This window comes from Phyllostomus hastatus, unplaced genomic scaffold (assembly GCF_019186645.2).
Source record: "Phyllostomus hastatus isolate PE091 unplaced genomic scaffold, TTU_PhHast_1.1 phas_scaffold_93, whole genome shotgun sequence".
Taxonomy (NCBI): domain Eukaryota; kingdom Metazoa; phylum Chordata; class Mammalia; order Chiroptera; family Phyllostomidae; genus Phyllostomus; species Phyllostomus hastatus.
Window position 1 is genome coordinate 2,803,669 of NW_025334042.1, and position 22,148 is coordinate 2,825,816.

Consider the following 22,148-nt stretch of genomic DNA (forward strand, 5'->3'; position numbering starts at 1 on the left):
CCCATGCACAGGTGGAATGGCCCTTTTTGGTCTTCTCTTCATGAGAAGCTCTCCTAGACTTTACCTCCATCCTACCCCATCATAGTTCCACAGCCTCCACACTTGCAAAATTGAAGCTCATGGACAACAAGGTTTAGAAGCAAACTTGCAATCAAGAGAGCTTTGACTTTCATATGTCTGTCTTTCAAGATCCACATTTATATGATGTTTCAGAGCTCTGTAGTCACTTTCTTCTCTGCTCAATGATGTTTTTCAACAGTACCTTCTAGCTTTTTTCAGAGAAGATTATTTATACTATCTAATATACTGCCAAAAATCTCCTTACTTATCAAACTGATCACATCTTGCTTTTCCAGGTATACTTACTCTGTACAAAAGACTTTATAGATTTAACAGAGCCAGTAAAGATCTGCCACATGGAAAACAAATTAGGTCTATTGCATGAAGCTTGAAAAACAAAGTGAAAATGCTTTTTTGTAGGTAAAAATGTTTGATATTTAATACACAGTGCACATAATAGGCTGCTTTCTATGAAGTAAACAGTTATAAGTGATGCAGAATTTAATGTCAAATTGGTATGAGGAAGAACATTTGAACAGAGCTTTCTAAAGACAGAAGTAAAGGACCTCCATTCATTAAAAACATTTCCAAAAGGTCTGACTGATTACTCTTCCATGTGATTAATATAAAAATATGTTATTCAGGATTTGAACAGATGACATCTAAATGCCCTTGCATTCTAATATTCCAAGAATTTATGAATCAAAATTCAAAAATGTATATGGAACCACAAAAGACACTGCTCAGGAACAGTGATTCTGAGAAAGAACAAAGATGGAGGAATCACAGTATCCAATATTAAACTATATTACAAGGCCATAGTAATCAAAACAGCCCAGTACTGGCATAAAAATAGACACATAGATCAACAGAACAGAATAGAGAGCCCAGAAATAAATCTACACCTTTATAGTCAATTAATATTTTACAGAGGAAGCAAGCACGTATAATGGGTTAAAGATAGTTTATTCAATAAATGGTATTGGGCCTTGGCTTCTGTGGCCCAATGGATTGAGTGCTGAACCAAAGGGTTGCCAGTTTGATTCCCAGTCAGGGCACATGGTTGGGTTTCGGGACACTATGGGGAGCACTAGAGGCAACCACACATTGATATTTCTCTCCCTTTTCTCCCTCTCTTCCCTTCTCTGAAAATAAATAAGTAAAATCTTTAAAAAATAAATGGTGTTGGGAAAATTGGACAGATACATGCAAAAAAAAATGAAACTAGGTCATTTTTCTTACACCAAACACTAGAATAAATTAATAGCTTAAATGTTCAGCTTGAAATCATAAAAATCCTAGTAGGAAACATAAGCAGCAAAATCTTGGACATTGTTCATAGCAATATTTTATCTGATATATTGACTTACGCAAGGGAAATAAAAGAAAAAATAATCAAATGGGAACTACATCAAACTAAAAAGGTTTTGTACAGCAAAGGAAATAGTAATGATAAAAAGACAGCAGAGAGAATGGGAAAACATATATGCCAATACATCTGATAAGAAGTCAACATCCAAAAATTATAAAGTATTTACAAAACTCAACACCAAAAATAATAATAAAATAATAAACAACCCAATTGAAAAATGAGCAAAGGACCTGAATAGGTACTTCTCCAAAGAAGACAAACAGATGACCAATAGACATATGAAAACATGCTTAACATCACTAATCATCAGAGAAATACAAATTAAAACTACAATGAGGTACCATCTCATACCTGTCAGAATGGCTGTCATCAATAAATCAACAAATAAATGCTGGTGAGGATGTGGAGAAAGGAGAACTCCTTTGCACTCTTTGTGGGAATACAGACTGGTGCAGCCACTGTGGAAAGCAGTATGGAGATACCTCAAAAAATTAACAATAGATCTGCCTTTTGACTCAGTGATCCCACTTATGGGAATATAGCCACAGAAACCCAAAACACTAATTTTAAAGAACATAAGCACCCCTATGTTCATTGCAGTATTATTTACAATTGCTGAGATATGGAAGCAGCCCAAGTGCCCATCAGTATATAAGTGGATAAAACAACTATGGGATATTTACACAATGGAATTTTATTCAACCGTAAAAAAGAAGAAAAGTTTACCCTTTGTTACAGTATGGATAGACCTGGAGAACATTATGCTATGTGAATAGTCATGTAGCATAGTCAGAGAAAGCCAGTCAGAGAAAGACAAATACCATGTGATTTCACTCATATGTGGAATCTAATGAACAAACTGGACTAACAAGGAAAACAGAGACAGACTCATAGATGGAGAGCAGGATGACAGCTGGGGGGATGGGGGGGAAGTTAGAGGATGGAGGGATTGAGCAAAAAGGAAAAAGGACTCATGGATATGGACAACAGGGTGATGATTGCTGGGGGGAGGGGAGTATAAGGGGACAAATTGGAAATAGTGAAAATAGAGTAAAGATTAAGCCAAAAGAAAAAAAAGTAAAAAGTAAAGAGAATGTGATATATAAAAAAATGAAATTTGACCTATGACTATTACCTTAGCTAGAATAAGCACCAAACAATTAAGAATGATTTTGCTTTATCTTTACAGAATTTAGAAGGGTAGGTAGAAGGATGATCCTGGTACTTAAAAAAATTTATACGTCATCCTCCCCCTGTAGTAAATTTCTCAGTAGTAAGCAAAACCTTTCAGGAATTATCATGCTGACCTTGGAGGTACACTTCAAGTAGTATATTTACTGCTTTTAGTTTTGTTTTTCCAAGTACAATTATTCAAAGTATGAGGTGCTACATTTTACCCATCTCCAGCAAGAAGGAAGCAGTTTTGTCCATCATCTTCAGAATGTATTCTGTCTCCTAAGAGGTTGTAATGCTCCCTTAATCAAATGTTTATTTCCTTTCTTCCCTTCATAGTTTGCAACTTCCCCACCTCAACTTAAGCTCTCATGTCTTTGAATAAACTAAGGTAAACAGAAAAAAAAAACAAGTTAAAATAGCTTGTTTAAAATCGCCCATTTGGATGTGAAATGGTGGCTTGGTCATGTTGAGAACTAAAGGTGTGAAGATTATATCTTAATAAAAGAGCATTTATTGAATAGCTTCTATTCATCAGGAGCTATGCTAGCACTTTATGTTATTTATCTCTAATATTCACACTGATTTGCTATAAAATTTCATTATTTCCATTTTACAGATGAGGAAATCCAGTGCAGAGTATTTAGGTAATTTTCCCAAGGATACATCATGGGTGGAAAGCTGAGATTTGAACACATTCAGTCTCTCTGCAACCTTGTGGTTTTTCCTCCCATATTCACCTTCTAGGAGCCTAGAGAGTGATAAGAAAAGTCATTTGGGTTTTAATTTCCGGAAAGGTCATGTTTTCATGCGATTTCACAAACATTTTTAAATGGTTATTTTGTGAGCAGTGTTTTATACAGATTGTAGGAAGTATTCACAAAAATGTTTAAAACAATGTCATAAATTCAGAATACATAGATACTAAATAAAGAAATTTCTTCCTGTAACATAGCAAACAGCCTTGCTAAGGTGATTTCCACAGTCTGTTTTTCCTACTTACAAAGTTTTCAGAGAAACATCAAATAGGCTTGGCTTTAGCTGCATAAAAGAGGTGCTTTGATTTATTTGTGAATAAACAGTACAATGTCGGGGGTAGATTATTATACAATGCCAACCCCTCAGGTTCTTTTCATTCATCAACCTACACTGCTTAGTCAAATTCTTTGATAATTCCTCACGTAGGTATACATATTGAATCACAGATACCACTGGGATTTCCCCACTGACCTATAGCTACTACATAAGCTCCCACAAGTTAACCAGTCTCATCCAGAGATTTTAGAGTTTAGACTGTGCACTTGAACACTTCCAAATCCATTCTGGATGTTCCAGCTGGCATTTGTATTCAATGATTCAACCAAAAAGAAAATTAAAAGCTGAAATAAACTCAATATATGTGTTGAGCTCTTTATCCTTAACCCAGACAGATGTAAAGTTATTTATTAGGTCATTTACTGAATTGGTTTTATGCTGGTTTGTGTATATGCTTTTTGTTTCTAATTCAGCCAACTAGGTCAATCAGGAACTAAATCTACATATTTCTCTATGAAACAAGTACAGAAACAACATAAGCTCTTTTTCTAAACCAAACTGAAACAAAACTAGTATTTTATTGAATTCAAATCCATGAGAGGAGAGAAGGAGGGGAAGCACCATACTGGCTTCACATATTGCTCTGCGGTGACTTGAATATACTCTTGTGATACTAAATATCAATACTGAATTTCAGCAACTCATCCCTCTAATGCTATTATGTCTGACTTCCCTTTGATATAAATACCACAATTCTTTTCATTTGACTTATTTTTCACTATCCAGATAACCAAATCTCATGCACACACACATCAGAGCATGTGTTCCATTACTAATTGAACAGCAATAAAAAAATTTTTAAAAGAACTAGAAAAACAACAACAAACAAAGCCCAAAAGGAGTAGGAGGAAGGAAATAATCAAGAGCACAGTAGAAATAATTGACATAGATACTAAAAAAAATTCGTAAGATCAATGAATCAAGGAGCTTGTTCTTTAGAAAAATAAACAAAATTAATGAACTTTTAACCAGAATCATCAAGAAAAAAAAGAGAGATGACTCTAGTTAATGAAATCACAAATGAAAGAGCAGAAATAACAACCAGATAAATAAAAAAGGATTATAAGAACACACTATGAACAACTATATGCCATGAAATTGGACAACCTGGACAAATGGATAAATTTCTGGAGTTATGTAAACTCCCAAAAGTGAATCAGGAAGAAGCAGAATACCTGAATAGATTGGTAACAGCTAATTAAATGGAAGCAGTAATCAAAAAACTCCCAGCAAACAAACGTATTGGACCAGACTGCTTCACAGGTGAATTTTGCCAATTATTTAAAGAAGAAGTGACACCTATCTTTCTCAAATTATTGCAAAAAATTCCAGAAGATGGAAGGCTTCCAATCTTTTTATGAGGTCAGTATTATCCTAATTCTAAAGCTAGGTAAAGACACAGCAACAACAACAACAAAATTATAAGCCTATATCCCTGGTGAATTGATGCTAAAAACCTCAACAAAGTACTGGCAAACCAGATACAGCAATACATGATCTTAAAATAGATCTTAATGTATGATCTTTAAAAATATCACACATCATTATCAAGTAGGGCTTGTAAAATATTCACAAATCAGTAAATGTGATATAGCATATAAAATGAATCAATAGATGCAGAAAAAGCATGTGATAAAATTCAGCACCCATTTATGATAAAAACACTCAGCAAAGTGGGAATAGAGGGACCATACCTCAACATAATAAAGCCCATATTCAAAACACCTACAGCCAACATCGTACTCAAAGGACAAACACTAAACTGTTCCCTCCGAATCAGGAACAAGACAAGGATGTCCACTTTCACCACTCTTGTTCAACATAGTACTGGAAATCCTAGCCACAGTGATCAGACAAGAAGAAATAAAAGGCATCCAAATTGGAAAAGAGGAAATAAAACTGTCATTATTCACAGATGACATGATATTGTACATGAAAAACCTTATATGTGCTATCAAAAAACCACTAGACCTAAAAAATGAATATGGCAAAGTAGCAGGATACAAAATCAATATCAGAAATCAATGGCATTTCTATATACTAGTAATGAACTATTGAAAAGAGAAACTAGGAAAGTAATCTCATTTACTATTACAACAAAAAATGAGGTACCTAGGAATAAATTTCACCAAGGAGGTAAAAGACCTCTGTTCAGCAAACTATAAGACACTGAAGAAGAAATTGAGGAAGACATGATAAGTGAAAGAATATAATATGTTCATGAATTGGAAGAATAAACATCATTAAAATGTGTATACTATTCAAAGCAATCTAAAGATTCAATGCAATTCCTATTAAAATATCAATGGCATATTTCACAGACCCAAAACAAATATTCCAAAAAATTTATAGGGAATAAGAAAAGACTGCAAATAGCCTCAGCAATCTTGAGAAAGAAGAACAAAGTTGGAGGGATCAAAGTACCTGATATCAAACTAAACTACGAGATCACTGTAATCAGAACATTCTGGCACTGGCATAAGAACAAAAACATAGATCAATGGAACAGAATAAAGAGGCCAGACATAAACCCACACCTTTATGGTGAGTTAATATTTGACAAAGGAAGCAAAAGCATACAATGGAGTAAAGACAATCTCTTTGATAAATGGTGTTGGAGGAACTGGACCAGATCACCAACTTATACTATACACTAGAATAAACTCTCTAAAAATAAATAAATACAATATTTTAAAAATAAACTCAAAATGGATAAAAGACTTAAATATAAGTCACAATACCTTAAAAATTTTAGAGGAAAACATAGGCAGTAAAATTTCAGATAGGTCACATGATGATATTTTTTCCAATATTACCTCCTAGACAAGGGATACAGAGGAAAAATAAACAAATTGGTATTACATCAAATTAAAAAGCTTCTGAACAGCTAAAGAAATCATCATCTGAATGAAAAGAGAACACAATGCATGGGAGAACATATTTGCCAATGATACATTGGACAAGGGTTTGATGTCCAAAATGTATAAAGAATCCAGACAACTCAACACCAGGAAGACAAACAATCCAATTTAAAAATGGGCAAAAGACCTGAATAGACACTTCTCCAAGGAGGACCTACAGATGGCCCATCAACATATGAAAAACTGTCCAACAACACCAGCAATCAGAAATGCAAATTAAAACCACAATGAGAAACCACCTCATGCCTGCCAAAATGTCTATCATAAATAAATCAACAAAAAACAAGTGATGGAGAGGAGAAAAAAGGAACTATAGTGCACTGCTGGTAGGAATGCAGATTGATACAGCCATTCTGGAAAACGGTATGGAGTTTCCTCACAAAATAAAAATGTAACAACCTTTTGACCCAGCAATAACACTTCTGGATATATATCCAAAGAATCCTGAAACACCATTTGAAAAAATCTATGCATCCCTCTGTTTGTAGCAGCATTATTTTTAAATAGCCAAGATTTGAAAACAGCCTAAGTGCCCATCAATAGATGAGTGGATAAAAAACTTTGTGGCACATTTACACAATGGAATACTATACAGCAGAACAAAAGAAAGAATTCTCACCTTTTATGACAGCATGGATGGACCTGGAGTCTATTATACTAAGCCAGGCAAGGAAAGACAAATACCATATGATCTCATTTATGGCCGGAATTTAAGTAACAAAATAAACTAATGAGCAAAATAGAATCAGAGACACAGGAATAAGAAATAGCTCTTGGAGGGAAGGGAAGAGGGTGGGATTTGTTAAAAGAAAGTGAAGGAATTAGACAAAGAACATATATGCATCACTCAAGAACATGAACAACAATGTGGGGATTGATTGTGGAAAGGGAAAACTGGGAGGAGGGGGGCAAAGGGAAAAATTAAGACAACTGTAATAACATAAACAATAATTTTTTTTAAAAAAAGAGAGAAAAAAACAACAAAAAAGAAAAAACTAATTTCCAGATCTTGTATAATATGGCCTTATCTTATCAGCATTATTACCTAAATTTTCCTTCTAAACATCCTAAGTGACCACAAAATAGAAAGAATTCACTGTGGCTAAACCAGTAATTTTTTTATCTCAGTGATGGAAATGCTGTTTCTCATCTATATCGCCTTCCTACTTTTATTAGAAACTCTACTGTTAAGACACTGTTAACCAATATGATCTGTCAATCAGTAGCTTTGACATCACTTAAGAGCTATAGTTGGAAATGTATACTATGCCTGCCCCAAATCTACTGAATCAGAATCTGCTATAAAGAGATCCCAGATGATGTATATGTATATTGAAATTTGAGCAATTTCAAATGATAATTGTTCTATGACATCTGACTGATATTTTCAATAAGTATAATTGTTTCCTCTGTCAATCTTCATGTCCATATATCAATTCATTATTTCTTAAGTCCAGAAGTATTTATGAGATGCCTGATATTCCAGGCAAAACTGGGGAGGGCAACTTCAAACTGTAGAAATTTCTCATTTATAGACATAGAGATGTGGAAAGAAAAGGAGTTTAATGTATTGGAAGGATGGGTAACATATGGGAAACAGTAGAAAATAGGAAGATTAAGCAGAAGCCAAATTATTGTATGACTTGCTAAGAAAGACTATATACAATATATCCTGAAGCATTTAATGCAAGGCAATAATTGACGCATTTGATAGATTATTTTTCCCAGGGAGGCAAGTCAATAATTCTAATAAAGTATAAGATTTCTAGATAAAGAGTTATGCTGGAGATACAGTCATTCATTCAACAGATGCTTACTGAGACTCTTTTTAAATGCAGTCAATTGTAACTGTGGCATTCTAGCTAGTACTACTCATTTCTCAACCTTTGCACTTAAAGTCACAAGTCAATTAACTATATTATGTGCTTTCTACACTATCACATGAGAGTTTTATCAAATACTCTCCTGCACAAGAGTCACCATTTTTCCAAATTCCTGTAACATTAATTTGCCACCCACTTCCAGGATCCAAAGTCATGCTACATATTGTGTATGTTTTGTTAAAGCAACACTCAGTTATGGTAGAAACTTCTCCAGAATTCAGCCATACAGTCTGTCAATGTACCCAGCCATGCTGTGCCAGCCCAGACTTAATAGGAAGGGAAATAGATTGTACAAAGGGTAATAGAGCTACAAGTCCGTAAGAAGAACCCATGTAGAAAGTAATGACTGTGGCTTTTTTGCTCTCCTCCACAGTTCCAACAGTGGAAATGTTGACATTTTAAATGCAAGCAAAATGAGCCTGCTGTATGTACAACTATATTGTCAAAGTATGGTCAGAATAGGCTGATCCTGTCCAGTAATTTTATAGCTCACTGTGAAGTTGATTAAACCAACCAATTTAAAGATGTGATATTGGAGATGGCTCTTTTTAAGAATGATTTTGGAATCATGATTTCATGATTTATACTAAAACCCTTTCTTTACTAATAAACATCACAAAACAGACACAGTAGCAAAATTTTTTGAATAGTGTCTTTAAAGTTTATGCCTATTTTGGTAAAGCTTATATAATGCAGCACCCTATAGATTATTATTTTTAAGTCAGTAGAATCTCTGTGCATAGATGGAATGTGAAGTGTATGAAAATGAGGCAAAATGTTTTGTTCTTTAATGTGAGAAAAAAAGTGTAATGTGAACACATTCCACATCAGTAGAAAAACCCCATGCAAATGTGGTCTTCCAAGCAGAACTAAGACTCACTGTAATATTGCCTAGTAATATTACTTCTAAAAAGCTATCATAATGCTTAGCTGGATTTTGGTAGTCTTGTTGCTCATGAATGTTCAAATTGCAGAGAAAACATATTTGGAATAATTATCAGTTTTAAGCCACAGCAAAGATATTTTCTTTTGTTCCTACTTACTGTGCAATGTGTACAGAAGAACCAAAGTTTTGGAGGTAGAAGAAAAACATCACCTATGTTATAAATATGAATTATATATGAATTACATTAAAGGCATATATATTTTCTGACCTAATCAAATGTGGTAGACTCTTTCAATCCTTTGGGAGAGCATCTGTTTGCATCAGCACATGAGGGATGCAGTGGGCTAAGGTACATAATGAGAAATGTATATGTGTATATCACTTTGTAAAATGTGTTCATATAACATGTCATCATGTTATTTTCACCAGATCTATGAGATACAATGCATTATAATTATTCATTTTACATAAAAACTCAGAACTTAGGGAGATGGATGACTTGTCAAATGTCATACTGCTCATGTGTAGAATAATATAGAACAAGTGTGGGTTCTCTAATTCAGTGTCCAGGGCTCTTCTCCATACATCATAATACCCTTACAGATAAAGATAAAATAATGATGCTGTTACATAACTCCAAACACCAGAGATAAATGGAGGTGTAGCTGGGGTCATTACTTAAATATAAGTAGGCTCCATGTCCAACTAACTTGCAAAATCTTAGAAGTTTAAAGGACCACCCTACACACTCCCACCTCTGCTCCCAGAAAAAACACATGTTGGGAAAAGGGGCAGGCATGGCAAATTTTATCCAGTGAGAAAATTTGGTTATGAAAGAGAAATAATAGTTCTAAATTTGGGGCATCACTCAAATTCATCTAATGGTTGCCTGAATTCAAGCTTGGGTCCTAGAGAGAGAATAATAGGATTGTGACAGGGAATTTAAGGAAATAGTTTCAATACATTCTTTAAATTTTGTGTAAAAGCAACCACACAAGACCTTCTTATCTACATGTAACCTGAAAGAAGGATAGGTATTCTCCCTCTTCCCACAGTGCCAAAGACTGCCCCAACAGCTTTAAGCTAGGTCATTTCACTTTGTGTGTGACTGGGGTGATAGTTGACTTCACATTGATGACTGGTGGGAGGCTGATTTGTATTTGGTCAATGGTGAAGCCCAGTAGGAGATCATGGTATTAGCAAAGCAATAGAGTAAGGAAATTAATTTATGAGTACAGTGTAACACAAATTTGCATTCTTTGTTTCAGATGTTTTTAAAAATGTAACTTTTTCTACTTCCTGAAAAGGAGTACAACTCTGCTTTTTAACTCTAGGCTGCCCACAGCAAATTATTTACTCTGTCCTATTCCAGGACACCCAGTATCGTCAAGAGATTTGTGAGAAAAATTCAAGTCACTCCTTACCTCAAGCTGAGGAAGTAGGAGAAAAACACTCAGTCATTCTGGAGCTTTTCAATCACCTACTCTCACCCTTTTGTTCAGGGTTGTGAGAATTCTGAAACCAGGAAAGGGACCTCAATTGCATGATAGCCTCCCAGCAAAGTATTTCATTCTGCTTGTCCATGAACTCCAGTGTCTCTCTCCGTGCTTCATTTTATCATATGTAGCTTGGCTCACCTGATATTGCATGATTATGTCAACATATTTTTCGTAACTGTGGGCATTGCCATTTTCTACAGTTGAAGTTGCTCTCACTTGCAGGCCACCTGGCCCAAACCAAAATTTCTTATTGGCTGGCTTTCTCCACCCTTCCAAATCACCAAGAAAGCTCAGGCACTCTGGACTGTCTTTACTGCATCACACTGAGATGTTCAAAACCCAGTGTGAGTCTGTCCAGAGGCATCATCTACACTGACCATAGAAATTGGTCCTCTGTCCTTCTATGCCATAGGGAACATGCAGCCATGACGAATGAATTCTTCCTCTACTTTTGTAGTACCCAAGGATATAATCATGGAAATGGGACAGTGAATCTAATCTGACTGTTTCTACACTTGTATCTTTATATAAGCTTTGTATGTTCTCTTGCCTTGAGTCTTCCTACCAGAAACTTCTTTTATTTATTTAAAAAAATTGTTATCCTCACCCTAGGACATGTTTTCATTGCTTTTTTTTTAAGAGTGAGAGTGAAACAATAAAACATCAATGTAAGAGAAAAACACAGATTGAATGCCTTCTCATATGCTGCCCCCAGCATATGAGACTCTCTCAGGAAAGTCTAACTTTCCCTTCATGGGATTTAAAACTCGAGTTTTGCCAAAGCAATGTCATCTTTGTTCGAGGAATTATCTTTTCTTCTCCCCCAAAACTACAAATACCTCTTCATAAACAGGTGCACTTACACCATGCACATAATTAACTCAAAATTAACTCAAGATTAAATGTAAGACCTAAACCATAAAATCCCTAGAAGAAAACATAGGCAGTAAGCTATTTGACACAAATGCTGGTGGTGATTATTTTAATCTGACACCAAAAGCAAAAGCAACCAATGCAAATATAAATAAGTGGGACTGCATCAAACTAAAAAGCTTCTACACAGCAAAGATCAATAAAATAAGAAGGTAACATACTGAATGAGAGAAAGCATTTGCAAATCACATAACTGATATGGAGTTAATATCTAAAATATATATTAAAAATTCACATAATGTAATAGTCAAAACTAAAATCTGATTAAAACATGGACAGAAGATCTGAATAGACATTTTTCAAAGAGGACACAGAGGCCAACAGGTACATGAAAGATTTTTGACATCACTAATCACCAGGGAAGGGCAAATCAAAACCACAATAAGCAATCACTTCACACCTATCAGAATGTCTATTATCAAACCTACAAGAAATAGCTGCTGTTGGTGAGGATGTGAAGAAAAGAGAATCCTTGTGTGCTGTTGGTGAGAATGCAAATTGGTACAGCCACTTAGGAAAACAGTGTGGAGATTCTTCAAAAAATTAAAAATACAACTATAATATGATCCAACAATTTCATTAATGGGCATTTACCTAAAGAAAAAGAATATACAAATTCAAAAACTTATCCACTCCTATGTTCACTTCAGCATTATTCATAATATCCAAGATATGAAAACAACTTAAGTGTGTGTCCATCTCCAGATAAATGGTTAAAGAAATTGTGATATATATGTATACACATATATGTATATATAATTCAGCCATAAAACAGAATAAAATCTTGTCATTTGTGATCACATAGATGGATTTTGCATTCATTATGCTAAGTGAAATAAGTCAAACAGGAAAAACCAGTACCATATGATGTCAATTACATGTGGAATCCATAAAAACAAAGACAAACAAAAGAAACCCAAAGCTTATTGTCACAGATAACAGAATTATGGTTGACAGTGGTAAGAGATGGGGGTGGGAGAAAAGGGTAATAAGGGTCAAAAGGTACAGACTTCTGGTTATAAATGAGTCATAGGGATATAATACTATACTGCATATTTCAAAGTTGGTAAGAGAATAAATCACAAAATTTTCATCACAGAAACCAAAAATTTGTCATTGTAACAGGATGAACAATGACTAAACTTAGCATGGTGATCATTTCAGAATGTATAAAAAATCATTTGTTATACACCTAAAATTATTATAATGTTATATGTCAATTATACCTCAATTAAAAATATGTATATATTAATAAAAACATGCAAACTGGAAGGCTACTAGGAAATATTTTGTATTATTTGGAGAGAAATTTTATTGATTACTATATTTTTTCAAATTTTATTGAAATATAATTGACATATAACATTGTGTTAGTTTAAAATGTACAATATAATAATTTGATGTATGTATACATTACAAAATCATTGCTACAATAATTTTATTTAATATCCACCACCTCACATAGTTATATGTATTTCCCTTCAGGAAGTTTTTTTCAATTTTATTGAATTTACTGGCATGACATAGGTTAATAAAATTTTATAGGTTTCGGATATACAATTCTATAATACATCATCTGTATATTGTACTGTGTGCTCATCATTTCCAGACAAATCTCGTTCCATCACCATTTATACCCACCTATCCTCTTCTACCTTCTCTGGTCCCCCTTTTCCTCTGATAATCACCATACTGTTGTCTGCATCTATGGATACAGTCTTGCTTAATCACTTCAACTTTTTACTTAACCCTCCACCCTCCCCTCCCCTCTGACAGTTGTCAGTCTGTTGTTGGTATCTATGAGTCTGTTTCTATTTTGTTTTGTCAGTTTATTTTATTCTTTAGATTCAATGTATGAGTGAGATCATATGGTATTTTTCTTTCTCTAATTGGCCTATTTCACTTAGCACAATACACTCCAGGTCCATCCATACTTTGCCATAAGGTAAGATTTCCTTCTTCTAATGTCCAAGTAGTATTACATTGTATACATGTACCACAGCTTTTTTATATACTTATTTACAGATAGATGCTTGGGCTGCATCCAAATCTTGGCTACAACATTGCAATGAGCATAAGAGTGCATATGTTCTTTCAAATTGGTGTCTTGGGTTTCTTCAGACATATTCCCAGAAATAGAACTGCTAGGCCATAAGGCAGTACCATTCTCATTTGAAGAAACTCTATGCTCTTTTCCATAGGGGCTGCATCAGTATGCATTCCCACCCACAGTGCAAAAGGATTCCCCCTTTTCTCCACATCCTCACCAACATTTGTTAATTTATTTATGATAGCCATTCTGACTGGTGTGAGATGATATCTCATTGTGGTTTCAATTTGCATCTCTCTGATGATTAGCAACACTGAATTTCTTGTTATATGTCTATTGACATCTGTATGTCCTCTTTGGAGTAGTGTCATTTCAGATCCCTTGCCCATTTTGTTTTTTAATTGATTTTTGGGGTGTTGAGTTTTGTAAGTTCTTTATAAATTGTGGATATTAGTCCTTTATCAGTTGTATCATTGGTGAATGTTCTCTTACTCAGTAGGTTGTCTTTTTATTTTGTTGAAGGTTTTCCTTGTTGTGTAAAGGCTTTTTAGTTTGATATAGTCCCTTTTGTTTATTTTGTTTACCTTGCATGAGGAGATATATCAGAAAAAAATATTACTACCAAAGATTTTCTAGATTTTACTGCCCATGTTTTGTTTTGGGATTTTCAGTTTGTTCTCATACATAGTTTAAGGAGCAGTTTCTTTTTGTTTTGTTCTGTTTTGTTTTATTTTGTTTTGCATTGATCTGTCCAATTTCCCAAATCCATTTGTTGAAAAGGCTATCTTTATCATTTATATTTTCTCGCTTCCTTTGTCAAATACAATATTAACTGGACATAAAAGTATGGGTTTATTTCTAGACTATCTATTATGTTCCATTGATTGTATGTCTTTTTTTATGCCAGTTCCATGCTGTTTTGATTACTATAGTCTTATAGTACAGTTTCATATCAGGTAGTGTGATTCCTCCAGGTTTATTCTTGTTTTTCAAGATTGCAATGACTATTCAGGTTCTTTACCACAAATGCACAGCCAACATCAAACTCAATATGCAAAAAACATAAGTGTTTCCCATAAGATCAGAAACAAAACAGGAATATCTGCTTTCACCACTTTTATTCAACATAATACCAAAAGTTCTAGCCACAGCAATCAGACAAGAAGAAGAAATAAAAGGCATCCAAATTGGAAAGGAGGAAGTAAAACTGTTATTATTTGCAGATGACATGATACTGTATATAGAGAAGCCTAAATATTCCACTAAGAAACTACTATAACTGATAAGTGAATTCAGTAAAGTAGCTGGATACAAAATAAATATACAGAAATCAGTGCATTTTTTAAAAAGTTGTATTTATTTTTAGGGAGGGAGAATGAGAGGGAGAGAAACTTTGATGTGAGAAGGAAATATCAATCAGTTGCCTCTGGAAAGTGTTCTGACCTGGTACCAAACTTGCACCCCGGCCATGTGCTTTTACTGGAAATCAAACCTGTGACATTTCACTTCGAAGGATGATGCTGAACCAACTGAGCCATGCTTGTGAGGGCTTGGTTGCATTTTTGTACACAAATAATGAACTATCAGAAAGTGACACTAAGAATACAATCCCATTTATAATTGCAGAAAAATACCTTGGAATGCATTTAACCAAAAATGTAAAAGACCTGTACTCAGAAAATTATAAGACACTGAAGAAAGAAATTGAAGAAGATACAAATAAGAAGACACATATGCTGTATTTATGGATAGGAAGAATTAGCATCATTAAAATGTTCAAATGACCCAAAGCAATCTATAGATTCAATGCAATTCCTATTAAAATATGTAGTTATATATTTTTGTAATAAGAACTTTAGATATCTACTCCCTTAGCAACTTTTAAATATATACTACAGTATTGTTAAGAATATACTGATATACTTTATTATTTGTTAAAATGGAATAATCACACCATTATCAAATATGGTCTATTCCTAGACATCCATAGAAATGCATTTGGAGAGGTTATCAAGGTCCTTCATTAAAGAGTTGAATAACTGAGCCAATAAAAATTTTAGGCATTCTTGATAATGTGGTGTGAGTTTTGTGTACAAGCAGATGAAATCTGAGAAAATAAGGTTGTATTGAGATTAATGTAAGACAGATAAAGTTTATTTCACTCAGTGCTTTTGAAATTGTGCCCCACAGTACCAAGCAGTGAAGCTGTTTTTGGAACAAACCTGTTGTCAGTCAGACCATTTACACTGTTTTATATACTGATATGCCAGTTAAAATATTTTGAAAGGAGTTTCCATTATTGTAAGAAATTATACAGATAAATGATAGATTATCACTGATATAGAGGGACAGATAATTGATAGATAGATACATAGATACATAGGTAAATGCTGTACAAAAACCTATATTTTAACCTTTAAATGAAAAGCTTTCTTGACCAGCACTTCCACCTTAGTTCATTGTAATGCACAGCAGTTGATGGGCAAGGAGGGCTGACGTGGTTTTCTCTAATACAACACTTAACTATTCCAAGCACAGTACATGTTACTTTCATTATTTAATTCATTCTCAGAGGAATCATTTGAAATGCTATTATGATCTTCATTTTATGAATGAAAAAAACAAGCTCAGTGAAGTTAAGAAAAAATTTCTGAGTCGGAGAACTTGAAAGACAGAAGTGGTTTTCCAAATTAATTTAGGTCTGACTAAATTAAATATCCATCCTTTTCTCCTACGCCCATATTACCACATTGCATACAATGTGGTATTAAGTGGTATATTATATAGACACACTCACCTTGGGGATCACATGCAGAAAGATGTGTAGATTATATATGTCGCTGCAGTCTTCATGGTTCAAGAGAAGTGGATCTTTTATTTAAATTGGGGGATAAAAAATCACCAAATACTCTGTAGCATAAAATTCTAATATGTACATTTCCACTCTAAAAGTCTCTGTCTAATTCATTAGCTTTGAATAAAATTATTTTAATCACACCTTTTGAATCTAAAGACATAATATTATTCTTGCTCTTTAAAGTATTTTATTTTTAACATTCATTATTTTATTCTCCAAATATGTATATTTTGACTATATATTGCCAATCTACATAATATAAAGATTTAATTTTCACTTTTTATATCCTCATATAAAGCCTCAGTAAATATTCAAGAAGTGCATTATTCTTTCAAATTTATACTCTAAAGTGATGTTTCAATAATATAAGTCAATGATATATACCTCATTATATAATCAATTACATTTAATAAGATATTGTGACCAAAAGTTAACCAAAATTCATCAGTGACAGAAGCAAAATTAATGAAATAGAAAAACAAATCAAAAGCTGTCTACATGCCTTCACTAATGATATTCTGAAAAGACATCCTAGGTTAAAAACAGTAAATAGGAAATTAATCATGAGAGAAGCAGCTATATTGCAATTAGAAAATAAGTTCAATCAGTGGAAAAGAGGGAGGAGATGCTTGAGAGAAGAGGGAGGAAGAGGAAAATGACAGAAGCAAAATGAGAAAGGGCTGAAGAAGGAAGAGGTGAAGGCAAGAAGAGAGGAGCACTAGGGGTGGTGGCAAGCCCCAGGCATCTACCAACCAGTCCATCCTCTTGTGTTTGGGACTCTACAGGTGCAGTGTCCCAGGTCCGAGAGTGCCACAGGTCCCACAGCACACAGCTACGCAGCCCAGAGAGCACAGGGATGCACCACCTTCAACCTGGTCTCTGCCAGAGCCCCACTGCCCCTTCCCAGGCCCTATTCCTGGACCTGGAGCCACTTTTCCCACTCTGGACTGCCATGGAGTAGTGCACTGATCAATACTAAAAAGAAAATATCATTCATGTAGAAGAGGAAGCTGCTGCGTAGTTACACACGGATGGCCCGAGGTTATCAAACTTATCACCAGAGAGACAATGAATGTTTTTGACCAAAGAGAGTCTGAAATCCAGTGTTGAAATTGTTGAATGAAGATAAGTGATATGTTGAATGTGCCTAAAGAAATTATCTTTCTGGGATCCAAGATGGCTGCAGAGTAGCTGGGAGCTCCATCCACTTGCTCCCCAACCCGGACAGGTCTTGCAGCCTATCCACAGAGTACTCAACTCAAAAATCCAGTGGAAAGTGAGGGAGAGCACCAGTGAATGAGTGCAAATGTGGCCGAAAGCAACGGGAGTGTGCAGAAGTAGGCAGTGGGCGGTGGCCCTCCCCAAGAACAGCAGCTGCTCCCACTGTGGCCAAAACCAGAACTTTTGGCATCACAGTCTGTGGTGGCTGCCTATCAGCCCAGGAGTCTCCAGCTCCAGCAGATGGAGATGGCCAGAGAGGTGCTGGCCCAAGAAACAGTGTGGTGGGAGTGAGACTGCTCAAGGCTGAAAATCTCTTGAGAGAGCAGGGACAGCACCCCATCAACAGCCCATGTTATAGTATAGCTCCAAGGCTCTTCCCATTGCCATCCCAGAAAGGTCCAGAGAGAAACCTTATGTAAAACTGCCAGAGGCTCTGACAGGTTGTGGTCAGCCCTGACTGGAGAGATGTGGAGGGAGACGGAGTGTGAGAACAGCACCCCCACCCTGCCCAGGGCTCTGATACTACAGAGTGCAGGCCATACAGAAACTCTCGGTAGGCACGTGCCCACAGATGCAGAAACTCTGCTAACAGAGAGTTCAGAGGGATAGAGAGTCATACTGAAGGGTCTGTGGGTCCCACCCAGAATAGCTCATGAGAAGGGGACTGTTCAGAGTGGAGAATTCTGCCTGATCATCCTGTAAGAGCAGCAAGCTGGGGCCTGGTAGGCCAGGATCTGAACACCTGAGATTAGCTGCAGCCAGCCAGATCCCCACACAGGCAGTCCAGCCCAACCCCCACCTGCAGGATTACAGGCTCTGCAGATGAGTGAGGCCAGGATCAGGAGCATCCTGTTGGGCACATTTCTGCAGGGGAAAGAAGGAAAAGCTCTGAAAGGGCCCTTAGTCAGACAATACAAGCTACACCTATCCTCTGGCCCTGATTCTGAACCCAGTAGAGGAGAGAGAATAGAGACAGTTGCAACAAGGAGGGTTCAGAGCCTTACCCAGCCTCAAGTCCAGACAGAGCTGCTACTTGTGCCAAGCAGAAAAAAATCTCCCTTTTTTGCACAGATTGGCCCCTTACAGGGAACAGTGAGCAAATTCACCAAAAACCATACATTATTGGAAAAAATCTGGGACAGACCAAGATGTGTGTTGAGGGGATGGGAAAATACTCCCACCATCTTCCCTGAAGACAAAACAGTGTCCCTGGGGGGTGATCCAGAGTTCCCACCCACCCATCGCACCAGAGACCCCCTCTGGAGGCAGGTGGAGAAGGTACTGGCAGTCCTCTTGGGTCATTAAATTAACCTCTCTTGGGCTCAGGGCTGATGGAAACCCAGCAGGGCAGAACAGTGGTGTCCAGTCAAATCTGAAGAAGACAGCCACTGACTATGGATCACTTGCAGCCTTGAACAGGCTGTGTAAGGCCAACCTGGGACACCATCTGACATCACCAGGGGCGAATCCAGCAAGAGAAGATAGTGGTAAACACTGGATTCTACTGAGACGAATTCCACTGCAGTCTTCTTTGTCATTTGTGTTATTTTCTTGACTATATAACTTGTTAACATTAATTTCTTTTCTTTCATTTCTTGTGCCTCTTAGGTCAGCAGCATTTATACTATAGTTTATTTCAAACCTCATATTTTGCTCCTCCCTTCTGTTACTCCATTTTAACTTTTCCTCTCCTGTTCTTATTTTCATTTTAAATTTTATTTTCTCTCTTGCTACAACTTGTTTCTATTTGGCACTCTTACTATCTCTTCCCCCTCCATTCTCTCAAAACCATTTTTCTTGTTATTAGACATCTCACTTCTTTTTCCCATTCTTAATAACCTTATTCTCTCTCCACTTTTACCAACCTTTGCTTGTTGGTTCTGGATACAGTGGTTGTTATTGCATTTCTTCAATTTTATTTTTAGATCTTCACTATTTTTGTGTTTCAGGTCTCAGATTTTATCACTTCTCTCTCTTATTCCATTTCACCTTCCTCCTGCCTTTTCCTTTTTTCATTTTTAATCTCAGTTTTCCCTATCTTAGCCTGCTTTTCATTCCTCAGTCATAGTATTCCTTCTCCCTCCAGCCTCTCATAATCACTTATTCTTCTTCTAGACATCCCTTAAGCTTTTCTTTCCTTCTTTTTCCCCTTATTCCCATCCCACATATACCAATCTTTGCTCATTTGTTTTTTATATTGCTGTCATGGATCTTTTTCTCCAATTTTGTTCATATATATATATATATATATATATATATATATATATATATATATTATATGCTTGTATATATAAATTTGTTTAAACCTAATTCTATATGCTCCCCTTCTCTTACTCTATTCTGCCTTCCCCCTTCCCTTTTTTTATTTATGATGAGAGAATTTTATTTTTTCTCTCTATTCACCTTGTTTCTATTCCCTACTCTTATTATTTTTCCTCCCTCTACTTTCTCAAAATCATTCTGTTTCAGTTACTTATCTCATATCCACTTTTTCTTCATTATAATAGTTTTAATATCTTTACACCTTTATTAATATTGGTTCAATTGCTATTGATAGTGTGGTTGTGGGTGTGCACTATCTTTGTGAGTATGGGTTCATTTACTGGGTGTTTAGTTTTGTTCTAACAGCACCTGTACAATAGAATACAAGACATGCCAGTCAGCCAGAGCAAAGGACCCACCAAAGAATGACCCAACAGCAACCAAAACCCAATTACAACCAGAGAGCCTACATAAATGGAAAAAGGGCATCCCAACAACATTAAGTTCAGGAGGTCAAGGAGACTACACTGCTGAATCCCACAGGTCTCCTTCCAAAGGTCAACCATTAAGACAAAGACTCAAATCAAATCAATCTAGTATGCAGAAACAAACAAGAGTCACCTAAAATAGGGAGACAAAGAAACAAGCCCCAATTAAAAGGAAAGGAGGAGTCCCCAGAAAGAATGCTAAATGAAATTGAGGCAAGCAAGCTATCAGACATCAAGTTCAAAATAATAGTTATAAAAATACTCAAGGAGCTTAGTAAAAACTACAGAGAACTCCAGGGATGATATAAAGAATTCATGGTGAACTATACCAGCATGAAAAAGGACATAGAAAGTATTAATAAGAGCCAGCAGGAAATGAAGGATAGCATATCTGAAAGAAAGAACACAGTAGAAGGAATTAAAATCAGGATAGATGAAGCAGAGGATTGAATCAGTGACCTGGAGGACTAGATAGGAAAAAATTCCCAATTTGGGGGGAATTTTTGACAGAGAAACAAAATGAAAAGAGATTCAAAAAGAATGAAGAGGGTAAGGGAGCTGCAAGACAACATGAAACATAATAATATCCATGTGATAGGGATACCAGAAGGAGAAGAAAAGCAAGGGATAGAAAACCTATTTGAAAAAGTTATGACAGAAAATTCCCTAATGTGATGAGAGAAAAATACATGTATTCCAGGAAGCATAGAGGGTCCCAAACAAGATGAACCCAAACTGGCCCACTGCAAGACACATCTTAATTAAAATGGCAAAATTTAAAGCCAAAAAAGAATCTTAAAAGCAGTAAGGGAGAAATAGCTAGTAACATATAAGGGAACTCCAATAAGGACATCAGCTGTTCTCAACAGAAACACTACAAGCCAGAAAAGAAATGGCAAGAAATACTTCAAGTAATGAAAAGCAAAGGCCTGAAACCAGGACTACTCTACCAGCAAGGCTCTCATTTAAAGTAGAAAGTGAAATAAGGAGTTTTCCAGACAAAAAAAATGGCAAAAATAATGAATCTCCACAAAACCAGCATTGCAAGAGATGATAAAGGGTTGCATTAACAAGATGAAGAAAGAGAGATGGGGGGGGGGAGAGAGAGAAGAACACAGTTACAAAGGGGGAAATGGCGATGAATAAGTATCTATCAATAATAACCCTACATGTAAATGGGTTAAATGTTCCAATCAAAAGACATAGGGTAGCATAATGGATAAGAAAACATGACCCACATATATGTGTCTACAAGAGACTCATCTCAGAACAAAAGACCTACATAGACTGGAAGCAAAGGAATGGAAAAATATGCCAAGAAAATGGACATAAAAAAAAACAGGGGTAGCAATACTCATATTAGACAAAAAGATTTCAAAATAAAGGTCATCAACAGAAACAAAGGCTCATTCATAATACTAAAGGGTAAAATCTATCAAGAAGATACA